At 35.0% G+C, this 18,452-nt stretch overlaps 1 protein-coding gene across 3 annotated transcripts in view; it reads right to left on the bottom strand.

Moving 5' to 3' along the window:
* Kcnip4 (potassium voltage-gated channel interacting protein 4) overlaps positions 1-18,452 on the bottom strand; it is a 1,063,700-nt gene that overhangs the window by 714,758 nt on the left and 330,490 nt on the right. The window lies entirely within an intron of this gene.

The raw sequence follows: 18,452 nt of genomic DNA, 5'->3' as shown, positions 1-18,452 counted from the left end.
TCTTTAATGACTTAAACAGTGATCTGTAATGCTATCTAATGTATGAGCAAGGATAAGATTTACGTCTTCTTAAGTCACTGACTTGATTCACATTCATCAAATAATTTAATAAATTCCTTCATACTCCTGATTATTCAAAGCAAAAACAAGTTTTTGTTTCTGTAGCTCAAGAAGGTCTCTATAATAAAATATAATGATTCACACTGTGGTGGAGTGTTTACGTATATGTAAACATGCTTCTTGATTTGACACATGTTTACGCACATTTTATTGATCATTACAGATTATATTACAAGATTAATGGGAATATGAATGTTGAGAAAACAACAAGCATTACAATTGAAATCATATTTTGATTTTTCTGAGGTTTTTTTTTATAAAAGTTAGTGGGCCATTAAATTGAACAGGGAAAAATAATAGAGTTCATTACATGGAGTATTCTACTTTGCCACAGCTGGAGCTTGCACTGCACACTTTTCAGAAACACGCACCGGAGCAAAGTTGAAGAAATACATATTATTCAAAAGGAAATCACTTCTCCCATGAGGGGATCTTCAAGGTCCTTGGGAGGTCTTGGGAGTATAAAAACTGGTGAGGTATCTCTATGTGTAGGCAGAGACTGCTTGTTCATTTCCAAGCTGCTGGGATGCAAATAATCACACAAAACTACATTAACTACAACATTGCTTAGCCAATAGTTTAGGCATACTTTTAGCTAACTCTTACAACTTAAATTAACCCATAATTCCTGTCTGTGTTAGCCATGTGTCTTGGTTTCTTTTATCAGAGAGGCATTCTCATTCTGCTTCCTCTGCATCTGGGAGATGACGGCCAACTGAGCGTTTTTCCAGAATTCTGATCTCTGCCTATACTTACTGCCTAGCTATGGCCAATCAGCATTTTATTAAACCAATACAAGTGACAAATCTTTACAGAGTACAAGACCATTGTCCCACAGTATCTATGCTGCTCTTTATTCAACATGAGCAGTAAACTGCAGGAAATGGATAGTTTTTGTTTCAGCACATTTCCCTTATATGAAAGGGGAAGGGCAAAACAGAGAAGGGAAGTAATAATCGAGACAGTGTGCCTGTTCTAATGGGAGCTCACCAAATCCAGCTGGACCGGGACTGAATGAGCATGCCATCAAACTGAACTCTCTGAATGTGGCTAACAATGGGGGCTGACTGAGAAGCCACTGATAAAGGCACTGGGACTTGTTTCTACTGCACGTGCTGGCTTTTTGGGACCCTAGTCTATTTGGATGCAAAGCTTCCTAGGCCTGGATGTATGGGGGGGGGAGGGCCTTGGACTTCCCACAGGGCAGGATTCCCTGCCCTTTCTTAAGAAGGGAGGGGGAAGGAGGAGGGTGAGTGGGGAAGTGGGAGTGGAATGAGAGGAGGGGAGGAAGTGTAAATTTTTGAATAGAAAAAATAAAAAATGAAAAATAGAAGGCATAGAAGACATAGAATTAGTTTCCTTGGAAACACTGAAACAGGAATGTCTGTTGGCTTTCATCACTAAGCCCAAAGATGAAATGGGCACATCAAACAATTCCTATGGTTCATCTTTGGCACAAAATGATTCAATTTTTTGAAAGTTGTTTAATTAGAAAATCATCAGAGACATCTGCTTACTGGCTATGTATATTTTGGGAGCTGGGTCAATTTAATGAACACTCTGTTTATTACTGAGAAAATAGAAGACTAAAAGAATAAAGAATCAAATGTGAATGTTTTTGTATTCAGAATTATGACTCTGGGGAAAATGCGAGCCATCATTATCAGAGCTCTCGCTGTTTGAGGGAAATGATGTGACGTGACACACGTGTCACAGCATTCAGTGTTTGATTCTGGCCTTCTGTGGTCATTTTGGGAGAGGGTTGCCTGCAGGAATGCTGTAATAATTTATTCTCATTTACTTATGAACAAGATTCCCTTGAGAATTAAAACTTCGGGCTAGTTCTCGGAACCTCTGTGTCAAAGACGAGGTCTGGATATGACTGAGTCTGGTAATTACCACAGCACATTGAATTTCTTCTTGTAATTAATTTCAGTTTTGAAAACCAACCAAACAACAAACAAACCATCTGCTCTTCAATTCAAAGTGAAGAGATAAACTTCTCCCCATCTTCCTGTCTCCGCGAATGTCCTTGCTGAGGTGTCAGCCTTCTAGCCACCATGTCAGCAATCATGAAAACCAGTGTGGAAGAGCCACTTTTTTCTCTATGCAAAAGAGAGAAAATTTTGGTTTACTAACTTAACTTTTCAGAAGTTGATAACTCCTAGGATACACAAGAATGCAATCTGTGAAGGTTATAGGCTGTGTAAGACATTCAAAATGATTAACAGTGTAAAGTGGTTATCATTAACACTTAATTTATAGAAGTTGACAGGGTGTTCATTCTGATACCAAAGACTCATTAATAATTCACATATGTGCCCTTAAGCCTAAATAGCTCCTCTATCCCTCCCCCAACCAGGTGTAGGAATCTCTCATTAACAGTGTTGACTGTTCCCCCAAAATATATTCAAACCAAATAACACCTAACATTTGGGAATTCCATAATGACTTGATGATTTAAGCGTCAGGACTACTTAGGAACAAAATTAAAAGAATCACATTTATTGTGTACCAAAACAAAATGGGGACTTTTCTTAATTTACATATTAAGAAGGTTTTTTTAGAGTCTTTTAGCAGAACGTTTTATATAAGGCAACACAATAAAAATAAGAAGCCCCATTTAGTGAATATTTCATTTCGTAAAATTAATAAATAGTGTGTATGTAAGGAAATAAGATTGTTTTCACAAGTTTCATATTTTAACACAATCTGCAAAAATATTGTGGACTAAAAATTGCTTCCACCTCAATATATTAAAGTGAACAAACATACTTTCCCGTTTATATTCTGCCTCTCAGCACTGGCACGAATACACAGAACCCAAAATATCTTTGCAATTACCTTAATTACTGTTGCTTTTGATTTATCTTACAAGGGTAATGCATTTGAAATTGTAATTTCTCATTAGCATCAGTGAGATTTTACAGGATTTGAAAAACATTACTTCTTTGTTGGTTTGTCTGATATTTCAAATGTATTTTGAGTCAGTGAAGAGGAATGTAATAATGACCAGTTTTCATTTCAACCTCAGCTTCTAGAGGGATATGGCTTTCCTGGGCAGTAACTATAAAATCTCCCAAAGACACACGCATATTTTCCAAGACATATGTTTGTAAGTATTAGTAAACAAAACTGATATGTTAAACATGGATCTAAACACAAAATGACTTGTTTCAATTGAATGACTGGCACTCTCTCTATGTTTAAAGCATTTATTTTTTCTGAAACTAGCCTAATAAATATGCCCTGAAAAGAGAATCTGGAAAGCAGAATTTTAAAATCCTACTTTTCTGAGTAAGATTTTTTTTCATAGTGATTAAATTCAGTGTACTGCTGTCGAATAATTTTGTATGATATTTTTCATTACAGATCTGCATAATGACTATGGGAACCAAATAGGTAAGAAAGGCAAAAAGCAATGGAAGTTGTAAAGTATGACATTAGTGGATGATGGATGGCTTGGTCCACTCATCACATATAAGTATTTAATTGATCAATTATATAATAATTAGTAAATTATATAAATAAACATTTGTCAGAAAAGGTATTCCACTTTGACAGTAGGAAAGATACACATAGCATTCTGCCTTATAAGTCTGGCTTAATTCAAATACTGTAAGAATTTATACGAAGGGGAATAATTATTTTTATAAAGAAATTGGGATGAGTGGAGAAAGTAAATGTGGTGTTATGCAGAGCATTGTCTGGATCTCGTTTTAAAAAGATGTGGCCGGTATGGGAGGAGGTCATGGATTTGAAGGGAACAGATCATTTCTTGCCTGATTTGATTATCTGACATACATTTCACTTCAATAAAAAAGAGAATAAATAATTATTATGTACTTTTTGCTGAGCAATTCTAAGACATTTTGTTCTTTTTATTACCCTTTCATTTTTATTTATTTATTTTTTATTGAGCTCTACATATTTCTCTGCCCCCCTCCCTACAACTTCTCTTCCCCCTTCAATCCTCCCCCAAGGTCCCCATGGGAAATTGGGAAATTTACTCAGGAGATCTTGTCTTTTCTTCTTCCCAGGTAGATTAAATCTATGTAAGTCTCTCTCAGTGCCCTCATTGTTGTCTAAGTTCTCTGGGATTGCGATTTGAAGGCTGGTTTTCTTTGTTTTATGTTTAAAAACCACCTATGCATGAGAACATGTGATAATTGTCTTTCTGGGTCTGGGTTATCTCACTCAAAATAATGTTTTCTAGCTCCATCCATTTTCCTGCAAAATTCAAGATGTTGTTCTTTATTTCTGTTGTGTAGTACTCCGTTGTGTAAATGTACCAATGGAGTACAGAACTAAACAGAGAACTCTTAACAGAGAAATTTAAAGTGGCTTAAAGACACTTAAGAGAATGTTCAACATCCTTAGTCATCAAAAAGAATGCAAATCAAAACAACTCTAAGATTCCATCTTACACCTGTAAGAATGGTCAAGATCAAAAACACTGATGACAACTTATGATGGAGAGGTTGTGGGGAAAAGGGAACACTGCTGCATTGCTGCTGGGAATGCAAGCTGGTACAACCCCTTTGGATGTCAGTGTGGCCTATTTCTCAGAAAATTAGGAAACAGCCTTCCTCAAGACAAAGTAATACCACTTTTGGGTATATATCCAAAGGATGCTCAATCGTGGCACAAGGACATGTGCTCAACTATGTTCATAGAAGCTTTGTCATAGCCAGAACCTGGAAACAATCTAAATGCCCCTTGACTGAATGGATAAAACATTTTGTTCTTGTTGATCTCTTTTGTCTTGAGATACAATATTGCCTGTATTTTTATCAAATGAAACATTAGACAAATTAATCATAACATGAAATACCTGATTTTAAAAATCATAATTCTCACCCTCTATATTACATTCATTTTCTTCTGACGATCTTATTTTTGTGACTTAAAATATTTTCATAACAATGTTTTCTTCCTAATGAACCTGGCTAGGTACTTGCTCTGAACTTGCCAACATTTTAATTTATGACAAGAATGGGTGTGTATGATAGATTAAATGGGCAATTGTAATTGATAGGTTTTGAAAATTTAACTTAAGCATCATGTTTATTAATTCAAAAGTGACAAATAAGATGGAAAGTTTAAGACAAAAATCCTCCAATTATGTCTTGGACAGCTGTACGATTATAAAAATGTGAAACTATGTACATTTTGCTTGATTCATACTAGCTTCCAGCAGTTTTCGCAAAAAAGTCAGAGAATCGAGATAACTTAAGCAAGATAATTGTTTTAGCATTATCAATGACACCACCACCATCCTTACAAGCACCAAAATTAAACATTTAACCAGCACTCCAACCGCGGCTGGAACTCAGTACTTTCTTACTCCATGTCAAACCCTCCAAACAATCTATGGGTTGCATGTACGTACATCTGTTATGTTTAGGAAGAAACAGGAGGGCAGAGGTGTTACATTGCAGGATGATGGCCATATTAGTTATGCAAGCTTGAGTATGTATTCAAATTTTTCTTTTGCTTAGTCACCATACTTTTTCACTCTGATAAAATTTATCTATAGTTATACGTTTCTTTCAAGATCATTAAGGTCACTTTAAGTCTCAGGTTCCACCTGGCAGCTTATAATGTTCTTGACTTTGTGTATGCATAACATCCTCTGTATATTTCGTTACTTCTTCTGTTTCTTATTTTATATTTGCCACAGACTTCAGAGGCAGGAGCTTAAGGATGGTGATGAGATATTGAAACTACATAGCTTCTAACCAGGAGAGGATGCCATGAATGGACAGGAAAACTTCACAGAGGACTCCTCTGGGTGAGAAGAGACCCAGCTGTGTGACTACAGAGGAAGAATGCCCCTATTCCAGCATCACTGCCCAGACCTGCCTGCAGGTGTTAAAGAAAAGGGGTGGTTGAGCTCAGCATTATAAACACAGAGGCTATAGCTGCTCACTTCCCTAAGAGTTCCTAGTTTGGCTCTTTATTCTTACACACATAACACAGCCGACAAAAATCTGTATATAAATGAGCAGCAGGTGCACTTATATTTTCTTGCCAAGAAGTTATGCCAAAGTTAAGCTGAGCTGATGAGCCAAAGCTCTGATCTGTGGGTTTCACTGCAAATATGAAAGAGGAAGGAAGAGCGGAACAGACAAGGTTAGAGAAAAGCTCATCTGGATTGCCAAAGGACCAGTTATTTCTCTGGGTCAGAAAGTGTACTGGGGCATACGAGGCATAGTTATACAGAATGAAAATCCAGAGCTTATGAACTCGTCTATGTTTCACATTTTATGGAGAGTATTCACATGAATATAAATGAATTTAAAAAGTCTAAGCAATTGTAAAAATGTCAATACCCACCCAGGATTCCTGAAAGCTTTGCTTGTATCTATTTGCCATTGTTTCATCAAACATTTAGAATATTTTGGTGCAAAACAGAAATTGACTCATCGAGATATATTTTATGCAGATATATGCTTATATAAAATATAAAATAAAATAGGATCTGAATCTAGAGTTGCCTATTACTAGTCAATAAAAACTGTTAAATAGTATTTTAATTTCTGGATATTTTATATCTGAAATAGTCGACTCACATGGAAACATCCCAATACACACATTTCTTACAAAATTAGGAAACAAATTTCCTCAAGACCCAGCAATACCACTTTTGGGTATATATCCAAAGGATGTTAATCATACCATAAGGACATGTGCTCAACTATGTTCATATCAATATTGTTTGTCATAGAAAATGCATCTTAAGAAAGGTTTTGGTGTTGGTCATGGTAGCACATGCCTTAATTCTAAGCACTTTGGAGACAGAGGCAGGCAGATCTCTATGAGTTTGAGTCTAGCCTGGTCTACAAGCAAGTTCCAGGACATACAGGACTGCTTTACAGAGAAACTCTGTATTAAGTAATCTATCAAAAATAACCCTGGAAATTCAAGTTTTTGTGTGTGGAACATGATATGACCAGTTTGATTCTTTTATTTACCAAGATTTGATGCTTATTTTCATTCTATTATTGTATACAACAATAAAGTCATATTGGTTTAGTATAAAACATTTATACTTTGTATAATGTACATTATTTACTATGCACTGTTCCATTCAACCTTACACACATACAAATTCTAGATGAAAGATGTTATACAAATAAACTCAGAGCATGGGATTGTAGAGCTTTAAGTGGGATATATAGATAATGAAACCACGCATGTACACATGCACAAAAGTGGGAGGACTACCTCGAAATGCCCTTGCCAACACTTGGGTGTATGCACCATCTTTCCAAACCTCTTTTATGTCATTTCACTGCTATGTTTAACTTTGGTTAACATATATCCCTGATAACATCCACCTTTGTCTGCTTCATAAGGGAAATCTGGTTAAAATGCTTCTTAATGTATTAGTACAATGGCTTCTATATTTCACAGGGGGGCTCCCAGAGGAAAGTCCATCATAAATTGAAGATCTCTGACATCAAAAATCACTTCAGGAATCACTAGAGAAAAATCACTAGTCTCCAGCACACATTTAAGCAGTACAGTATACTGTAAGGATGGGTCCCTGCTGCTGTTCAGCATCACAAGAATGCATCACATGGGATTATACTTACTTGAGAAAAGCACAAACTTCACTATCGAAGCCATAGTTTGCATTGAATGCTAACTGCTTTTGCATCCTCACAAAATAGGAAATTAGTTATAGTTTAGTTAGGAAACATCTGGATAGGCTCCCTGATCCATGGGTTCATTTGATTTTTTGACATTCTCCTTTAGTGCCACATACAATGAATATTTTATATAACCACTACCAAAACTGTATGAAGCTACCAGCTTTGTCTCATTTCTTATATTTTTAAGCATTTCGTTCTCTCATTAATTTATTTCAGCTCCTAGTTGTTCTCTAAGACTCAGTTTCTTTAGCAAGTTATTAGCAAGTCTTCCTGATTTCAGCTACATTACCCATACCCATCACTGGTCTAAGAACATCTTAGGCATGCCATTACTAGAAACAATATTGACCTATGTCAATGGTAGCAGTTCAGATATAGTGTTAGCTGTACAACTCGTGTGTAGGCATGGATAGGGGAAACCATTTCAGCAAGGTGATCCTGCAGAGATTTTTGACATATCTATCAGAATAAAGCTCAGTATACTGATTGGGAATTGCATTTCCTCAAACTAAGAAATATCCTGCTTGTTTGACCCATTACTGATGGAAATAACTTCAACCTACCATCTCTAGTCCTATGCTGAGTCCTGCCCCACGTACCACATACAGCCCCCAAAACTTTAAATGTGTAAACATTAGCTTACTAAGGTCCCATTAGTGAGAATAAACTTATCAACCCACTTTCCATCTGAGACATATTGAGATTATTTTGATATATATTCCCACTTCTTTCAAGACTTCTTACTTCTGTTTTTTTCCTTTCTATTTTTTTTCTTTTCTCAGTCTTTCTCTTTTACTTTCTTAATTGTTTTAGCTTCATATGTATTTATTCTCCCTAAAGGATTATAATTCATATTTATACCAGTTCTGATTTTCATATTTCCAAATCAGCCTCTGCTTTGTTCCCTATCGACTTATTGGGGTTTAATTTATTTCTAGCAAGTTTTAGCCTAGATGTTTAATTCATTTAATTATTTTTTCTCATTGTACTAATGTAAGTATTTAAGTCTAAAAAAATTTTTTTGAGCAATGCCTTTAGCTTTTGGTCATATTGCCTGAATGAATTCCATGCTTCAGTTCTGAGACACTATATTTGAAATCATTTGAAGTCTGCAGGATAACCTCACTGAAATGTTTTCTTCTATCCATGCCTTACAGAGACTCTTGCCCATACTATTCCTACTCCTGTCACTTCAGCTTCATTATGAATATTATCTTTTCTTAAGAGTGAGACAAGTGGCTATTTTAATACCTTCATTATGCTGATCAAATATATTGAATGGATAATTCCTTACAAGACTCATGAGATCATTTTCAAAATTCCTTTTCAAATTCATTTCAAAATTTGTTTTCAAAATTCCAGAAGACTCACAGATCATTTTCAAACTGGCATCCTTTGGCTAGAAAGAAAACTCTGAAGATAATAGCGGTAGTACCTTTGGAAGTAATCACAGCATCACTAGTGCACTAGGTACAGTGGAAAGAAAAGTGATGAGGAACACAAAAAGTGAGGTTTGATTATGCATATAAGCATCCTTTACTGTGAATGTAAGATGCCAGAAGTCTTAGGACTGATGATGTTTGTGGCATTACTAAATACTAACATTTGTTCTTTCTAAATTTATTTTTTTAGTATTTTTCAAGGAAAAACTTACAATTTTTGCATTTGCATTTGTCTCTGTGAATTTAAGAAAGCATTTCTAAACAATATATGTAGCATATAATATATTAAACAAACTTAAAAGTATGTGAATATATAATTATAAATTAAAACTACATATATTATAAATATAAAATTTTCATGACCCTACCCACTTCCATTAATGAATCATGAATATTTGTAAACGGGGTTTTTGCCATTATTTCAGAGAATACCCTACATCCATTTATGAGATATGATTTCATTGGCATTTTATTTTAAATGAAGACACAAATAAAATAAAACCCTACAACCCTAGTAAGAGTTTAAAAATGAAAAAGAAATGTACACAAAGTTCAGACGATACTGTTTTAGGTAGTTGACAACAAGCATTCTGTGCAAGAATCTAACATAAATCTCCATGAAGACTACATTAAAGCACTCCTCACCCCATTTTAATCTTGAGTAAGGATGCTACTTGGTAGCTCTGGCTGTCCTGGACCACATTCTGTAAAACAAGTTGACTGAACATGGAGATAACCCTCCTGTCCTTAGCTTTCAACCACTAACTACAGCTTTGATTATATAACAAGTATCAAAAGTTGTATTAAATGAGAGGAATATGAGACACAAGAGCATTTAAAAGTCTTGTTAAAGTCTATATGTGACTTTTCAAAGCAGAAAATGTAAAAGAGCCTTTTCCCATAAGATTTTTTTAATTTACTTTAACTATTATATGTAGAGGTGAGAATGTGTGTATATGTGCCTGTACAAACACACATGTATGTATGTACATGTATGTGTTTATGTGAGTACAGTTTCCGACAGAGGTCAGAGGTTTCAACTCTTATGGGGTTATAGATCTGAGGTTTACAAAAATGTAATCTATCTCACATAGGATCTGAGAAATAATTGTATGTCTTCTATGAGAACAGCAAGTGCTCTTAACGGCTGAGCCACCTCTTGGGCCGCCATAAAATAATCTTAGTAATCACTTACTGAATATGATCCAGCCACAGAAGAGAAGGGGCCTAAGAACTATTGTGCTAACCTTTGGATAACTACTTCAATGCATTTCTTTTATCTTGAAAACAAAAACACAAAATAAATAAGTACAGAAAGCTTGTATGTGTTTAAAAAATAATTTGAGGTTGCTGTTCACTGAACTCATTTTATTGTATTAACTTATAAGGTCTATTTGCTGCCAGAAGTCCTATTGTTAAAAAAAACTCACCCTAAGAACAACTAGGGGATAGAGATATGACTCAAGAGCTAAGAGCATTGATCATGCACAGGACTTTGGTTCAATCTCCAGCCCCCACATGGATATTAACGGCTCTCCATAACTTTAGTTCCAGGATGCATATGATCACAGATGTATCTTTGAGCAAAACACCTATACACACATAATAAAATCAATGAATCTTAGCAATGTTTTTCCATAAAAAGATCATCTGGTATGAAAATAAGAACACTATATATAATTTTTACATTGACTACAAAACTCAAATAATAATACCACATAATATATTCAGAAGTAATTGAAACTCTGCCCAAATGAGTACTTGAAAATCTATTTCAGAAACGATTTTCATATCTCTGGTAAAAAAAATTATCAAAAACTTTAAAATAATAAGTTTTAAAAGTTATTTATTTAATTTTGATTATTTATTTTACTTAATTCCTATTTGCTTTAAAACACATTTTCTCTAAACATTGAACTCATTTGAGATACTATGATTATAATATCTTTCATTAATATGCTAATTACTTTAAAAATTATACTCAGTTGAAATACATAAGGCTTTAACCACTATTGACTTAATTAGGCTAATTAAAATACTATCTCATTTTAGTTTTACTATATACTTATTCCATTATCATTTAATGGTTTTTATAATAATATTACAATATTATCTACTGAACACACTTCTTTTCTAAAACATTAGTTTTATGGTTATGTTCATTAAAAATATCAATCAGCTGCACTCCCACTGAGGATTGGCCTGTTTTTCTTTAGTTGTATAAAATCTACTCTATAAACTAATACCAAATTATTATCTCAGTCGTAATAAATATTACCGACTAATTTCACTAAGGGGATGGACTTTGTTGACTTGTCTGGAAAGTGCGGTGTGGAAGTGACATTGAGATATCATCCAAACTGTCCAGTGTGATTGGAAGAGCGTCCACTCTAACAAGTGGACAAAAGACATCTGTCTTTGCCAGTTTCTGAGGAATGAAAGGTCTGTGTGACCATATATGACCTAGGTTTTCTTATTGCTTCAGTCTCCTATTATGTCGAAAGTTGTGATGCAAAGAATGCCCTAAATTTTGAAGCAATTATATATTTGCACATATTCCTCCTCTGCCTTAGCACCCAAGACATTTCCTGGTTATCCTGGTTGGCTCTGTTATTTAAATGCCCCTTAAAAGATATATTCCTTGCTTATATTTGCATCTAACATCTTGTACAACAATGTATACTATTTATTAGTCTCCACACAATGAGAAACAACAAACTAACTCATACATATCCTTGATAACTTCTCCATGTTTCCCAACAAGTTTAAAATTGTTATACATACATCAGATGCAGACAAAACAAGAGATTCTTTTTTTCTTTCTGGTTTGTGTGCAGTTTCTTAGAATTCATGATATTTAAACATGACATTTTCCTGGATTTCACCCAAGGTGACAGAATCTTTACAAGTTCAGTTGAACAAATAATCAAACAAAGAGTTATATTCCACTGGGTGTGTAACTGTCTGTACACACACACACCCTATACACACACTGTCACAAAATACATACATCATAAATGTCATGGAACTAAAGATTTAAAAGGAAGAAAAAGGAAATGAGATAAAATAAGTAAAAAATTGTAAAAAAAAAAAACTGAGCTAGAGTATATTTTCCAGGCTCCATATTCTCAGTAGAAGAATAACTGAGAATGAACATTAAAGAAGAAAGAATCTTCTGCTGACCTCCACTTATGTCTCTACTTTTCCCTGCACACTGTCTTTCTGTCTTGAATGTCCTAGCCTTTAATTATCCATGTTTGATCTACCTTTTAACATCTGACAGCAGGTCAAGAAATGACAGCATTCATGTTCTCAAACCAAAGAAATGCTGCCCTTGCCTGAGCTTGGAGACAGCATACTCATACCAGACTAAACTAGCGGTAGTTCATACATGTAACATCGTACTCTCTCAAGTACACTTGCCTTGAGAAGACCCTACATATAGAGTTCTATATATAGGTTACTTGGAATAAATTGTTTTAAGTCACTATTGCATTAAATAACTTTTAAGGTTAAAAAAAAAGTCAGGGATTATGAAGTCCCACTTCTCTGTTTTGTAACTTGAGACAACTTTGATAGCTGACCCTAAGCAAAAATCATGAAGAAATGAGCTAGAAAACAGGGCTCGGTGTTTCTGGATAATGAGGAAACTACAATTAGGATCACAGTGGTGTTTTAATACAATACAGAATAAGGTAAACATATATCATGCAAAGGACAAAAGCTACTTGAAAATAAAGTGGACATGCTCCTACTGTGTTTACATCTGAACAGACGAGGGCTGCTTGTATCCATTGCATACCTGGATCGTACGCAGTTTCCTTGGTGCCATAAAGACTGTTGATTTATTCTAATTTATTTTATGTTATTTGTATAATGTATGTAATTAATTTCTGTTTCAATTAGAATACATGTTGCGGTCTATGTGCTTATTTATGAACATAAATATAATGATTCTACATTCAGAATCCTCAGGTAATTGTCCACTAAGATAAACCGTCTTTAAGCACTCTGATTTTTATTTTAGATAACTACTATATTATGCAGAAGAGAAAGTCTATTGACATGCTATATTTCACAATTTATGTATAATTCCATACATGTTGAATTCAATTACATTCTGGTTATTATTCTCTATAAACTACCTTTCAGTTTATAAATGAAATTCTTATGTAACAAAATGTTTCCATCTACATTTAACTCACGGAGCAGTACAATAATAAAACACAAGGGAAATTACTTTTGAAAACTTTTTAGCTATCTTGGATTCCATCCAACAAAGCTTCATTTCTGATGTTTTTGAGATCTATTATTGTGGTTTGTAATAAAAATGGTCAACTGATGTCAAATACAAACAAATGCATCACTTCCAACTGCAATAGCAGGTATTCAAATCTACATTATCGCATCTTCACTTATCCAGTAAAAGGAAATATATTACACACCACTGGTTTTTATCTGCAATACCCATAGGTTATTGCATTTTAACGAGGTGCCTATCAAAGTGCAGGAGTATTCAATATATGAGTTCTAATAAACATATGATGCAATGAGTAACAATCCTTTATAGTGATGACCTTGGGAAAGGTTACTTTATTATGATTTATTTATTTCAAGTATTACCCACAGTCATGCTTTTAAAGATTAGTGATTTGAATGTCTTGTACATAAAGACAGCTCTACTGAAATAGTGTGAACACCTTGCTGAGTGTGAGTCAGTTGGCTATGGAAATTGCATGTAACCCACATATCTCTTGTTCTTAAAAACAGACTTTTTTGTGCAAGAAATTTCATCAAGATATTGAAAAAACTACAATGAAGTGAATAATTCCTTAAAACTGCTTTTTCTTAACTATTAACTGTCATTGCATACTAAGTATATTTACCTTTATGGCAATAAATAACAGTCTTCTATGTAGCTTTATAAAATGCGTTATGAAAACGAAATAAATGTTACAAAACAATTGTTGTTAGCATTTGCTAAAGCTTCACGTTTACAAATGCCGTATACACATTTAAGTCATACTAACAATGACCAGGCACTATGGAACACATAACTACATAGAAGCTGAGGTTTAAATAACTGAAGCAAGAGGGCTATAAGTTTAAAGTCTGAACAACCCAGGGAGATAGTGTTTCGAATTAAATAATTTAAAAAGACTGGGGAGATAGCTCAAGTTATAGTGCTTTCCCAGACTGAGTAAGTTCCTAGGTTCAAGTCCTAACAGAGTGAAAGAAATAGTTGAATGAATGATACTTTTATTAAAGGTGGCAATCTTGCAACTACCCCTTTTCTCTAGGAAGCTAGTGAGGCCCCTGTGTTAACAAATACCTACACATGCTCAGGAAAAGCTGTCAAATTTTATATGGCATACAAAAACTGGATTTTTTGTCTCACCCTCACAGTGATGAACAGGGCAGAAAAGGCATGTTGATAAACTCCTGCTTTTGTAAGGATATGTCAACCCATTCAGAGAACAAATGACCCAGTTCAATGAGTTTGTGGAGTGTTTATCTAGGAGACTTGACACTCAACGTGAGCTAAATTTATAAACGGTAGTGCATGTTCAGTTTACTTTATCTTCTGCATTTCTCGCTGTCATCCTGAAGGCTGGCATTAAATATGGGCGTGTAGAGAAAATATTATCTCCTTTTAAAACATTTAAGTGAAACACGTACCCAAATGAAAACAAGCACATTAGTAGAAAAAAAGCGTCATATCGGAGCTTCAGGGGATCCACGAGTTTCAAGGAACTGACACCCTGAGTGAAGTGCAAATCGACATTCAACATTTCTTCATTGTCACAACAGTTCCATGGGCCTTTCCTCTATGTAGTTTGGAAGAAACTGTAAACATTTCCTTAGAACAATCCAATGACCTTTCCTCTAAGTAGCCTGGAAGAAATAGTAGACATTCCCTTAGAACAATCCCATGGCATTTCCTTTAAGTAGCCTGGAAGAAACTGTAGCCATTTCCCTTAGAACAATTCCATGGCCTTTCCAAGTAACCTGGAAGAAATTGTAGTCATTCCCTTAGAACAATTCCACGGCCTTTTCTCTAAGTACTCTGGAAGAGACTGTAGACATCCCCTTAGTTTCAAATTACTGATCTCTAACAATTTACTAAACATAGTTCTGAGTAGAAAAAAAATGTACACATAATAAATAATGACTTGATTTATATGTATATATGTGTATACACACATGCACAAACACACATACACACACACACACACACATATTCCCACCTTTGCAGTTATAATCTATACAAACTTGAGCAAAGTGTTTTCAAAGTTTCAACTCCACAGTGAAATGAAGACAGTTAATAGTACTATATATATAACTGTTGAAAGGCTCACGTTGTAGACAGGATCCTAAAGAAAGTTTACATGGGATATTATCAAAGAATCTTATAAGTAAACACTAACAATAATCATAATTGTCCATCATATTACTATATCTTCACTCCAGGGGAGAACTATCTACTTGTGTAGTCTGTCAATTTGAAGTGAAACTTCCTTAATGATGAGTCTTTAAAAGAAATCAAAGAATGAAATATGGCATGGATTGATTGTGATCCTCAGTGGTACAGGTGTGAGTGATGTGCCAGACTTTGTTGAGTCCCCATGAGAAGGAAGCCTTACCCTCTCTGAGGAGTGGATGAGGGGGTGGAATGGAGGCAATATGGGGGAAGTAGAAGTATAAGAGGGAGTGGGAACTGGGATTGCTATGCAAAATGAGAAAAGATTGCTTTAAAAATAAATAAGTAAGCGTTAGAAAAAGAAATTTAATCCCTAAATTTTTGTCCTAGTATTTGTGAGCAGGACAATTAAGAGATAATCATTAGAACTAATGAGGATAGGGACTTTACTAAAACATTAGAATTGACACATGAAGAGGCAAAGAGACCAACGGCCATTTGCATATTCTGTGAGCCCATCCTATCCCGTTTTTCATGTTATAACACAGAAGGTACTGAAGCCCTGTTCTTGGACCTTCTAGCATCCAGGACAATGATAAATGACACCTCTATTCTTTATAAAGTATTGAATATTTATGGTGCAGATAAAACAATAAAAAATGAATAAGGATCTGGGGAGATGTGGGTAAGAAGGCTGGCTAAGCAAGCATAAGCCCTAACATTGATATCCAACATCCATGGAAGTAGTCTTAGTATGTACATGTGTGCCTGTAAATCCAATGCTTTGTGGAACCAAGGCAGAGATGACTGGGGCTTGTTGGCTGCCAGCTTTCTCTAGGGTCAGTCACAGAGCCTATATCAAGAGAAGATAGACAGTGATAGATAGGGATACCTGCTGTTCCCCTCTGACCTCTGTATCACTATTAGCACCCCCATGTGTGCACATATTACAGAAAATAATAATAAAAATAAAAAAATATGGAAGGGAAACAGTTTAAATATCCATCAACCAAAGAGCGGATAATGAAAATGTGATACATTTACATAATGGAGTATTACTCAGCTGTTGAAAACAATGACATCATGAAATTTGCAATCAAATGTATGGAAGTAGAAAAAATCAACCTGAGTGAGGCAACTTAGACCCATAAAGACAATCACAGTATGTACCCATTTATGAGTGTTATTAGCTCTAAAACAAAGGATAACCATGTTGTAATCCACAGAACAAAAGAACCTAAGTAGTGAGGAGTGTTCAAGGATGGCAGTGAGGGGTGAGTGTGGCAGATAGGAGACATAAACCTCACTGTAAAGGGGAAATAGAATAGACATTACAGGTGGATTGGTGTGGGATCTGAATAGGTGGGTGTGCATGGGAACAGGAGAGATCATGAAAGGGAAGGATTGAGAGAGAGAGAGAGAGAGAGAGAGAGAGAGAGAGAGAGAGTCCTGGGAGAGACACCTGGAATCAGGGGGCACCTTTGGAATGAACTAGACACCTAGTGCAATGGAAACTCCAAGGAATGACTCCTAGCTATGGTAGATATGGAGCTTGAACTTGACATCTCCTGTAACTAGATCCATCTTCCAATGGAAGGGTTGGAAACTCAACACAGTCACATAACCATTGACCTACAATTTGACCTGCCTATAAGATGGGGTGAAGGTGGCACAGAAACTATGGGAGTAGCCAACCAATGACTGGTCCACTTTGAAACCCATACCATGAGAAACAACCTACCCCTGACACTGAATAGAGGGCCAGGACTCAGAATCCACATAGTCCAGAGACATGCACCAGGATTAAACCAAACATGATTATCAAATAAATAGACAGACAGACAGACAGACAGATAAGAAGAATAAAGAGAAAAAAATCAAATAGACATTTTCAGAAAATATTACCTCTTGAAAAGTGAAGGGGAAGAGGGATGAAAGAAGGGGAGAGGAGAAAAATATATAGCTCAATAAAAGCAATGAAAAGATTAGTTTTGAACCTTGAATAGTCAATATATATAATCTGACTTGAATAAAGTGTATTTTCTTCCAAGGAAATACCCTAAACATCTCGAAATCGCCAAGTAAACTGAAGTCCAGATGCTCACGATCTTCTGTGACCTGACAAGATATCAGGTTTTATTCATCAATCAATGACTAGAGAATGAACACTTGCATTGCATCAACCTTTTATTTGCAGGTGGGGAAAGTTGTTAAGTAGGCAGAAATGTGGAATATGGTGGGGCTCTGATTATAAAACTTGATGCTTTTACTACCTACATTTTCTGGCTCACTGACAGAAATGTATGTAACTTACACTTCTTGTAGCAATAGTATTGTGCCATTTCCCTTCCAACTCCACTCATACAGCAAATGAATTTAAGCCAATTGTTGTTAATATGGGATGCAGAAATAAATAAATATTTCAAATTTTAGTACTTTTGGGAAAATATTACAATTATTTTTATCCTTTTATTAGATAAAAATATTTCTCTACAACAAACACATTTTCAAAGAAAGCACATTGAATACAAATCCATGCATATTCCTTATAAATAAACCATGAACACTCAGTACATATAAACAAAGCTTTGATATAAAACTATAACTCCCTGAGATTCTTGAGAGATTCCATTTTACATTCTGATATTCATATAAGAAAGATAAGTATATTCTTAGGAGAATAAGAGAAAGAAGAATGCCAGATATGTTAAAACTTAATTTTTATTTCCCCCAGAAAGAATACTTTTGTTTCAAAGATTTTTTTCTGAATTCTTTACAACTTCAGAGGAATTAGGAAATCTTCAAGGA

This window comes from Myodes glareolus, chromosome 8, assembly GCF_982192425.1.
Source record: "Myodes glareolus chromosome 8, mMyoGla1.1, whole genome shotgun sequence".
Lineage (NCBI taxonomy): Eukaryota > Metazoa > Chordata > Mammalia > Rodentia > Cricetidae > Myodes > Myodes glareolus.
This window is presented reverse-complemented; position numbering and strand designations above follow the sequence as displayed.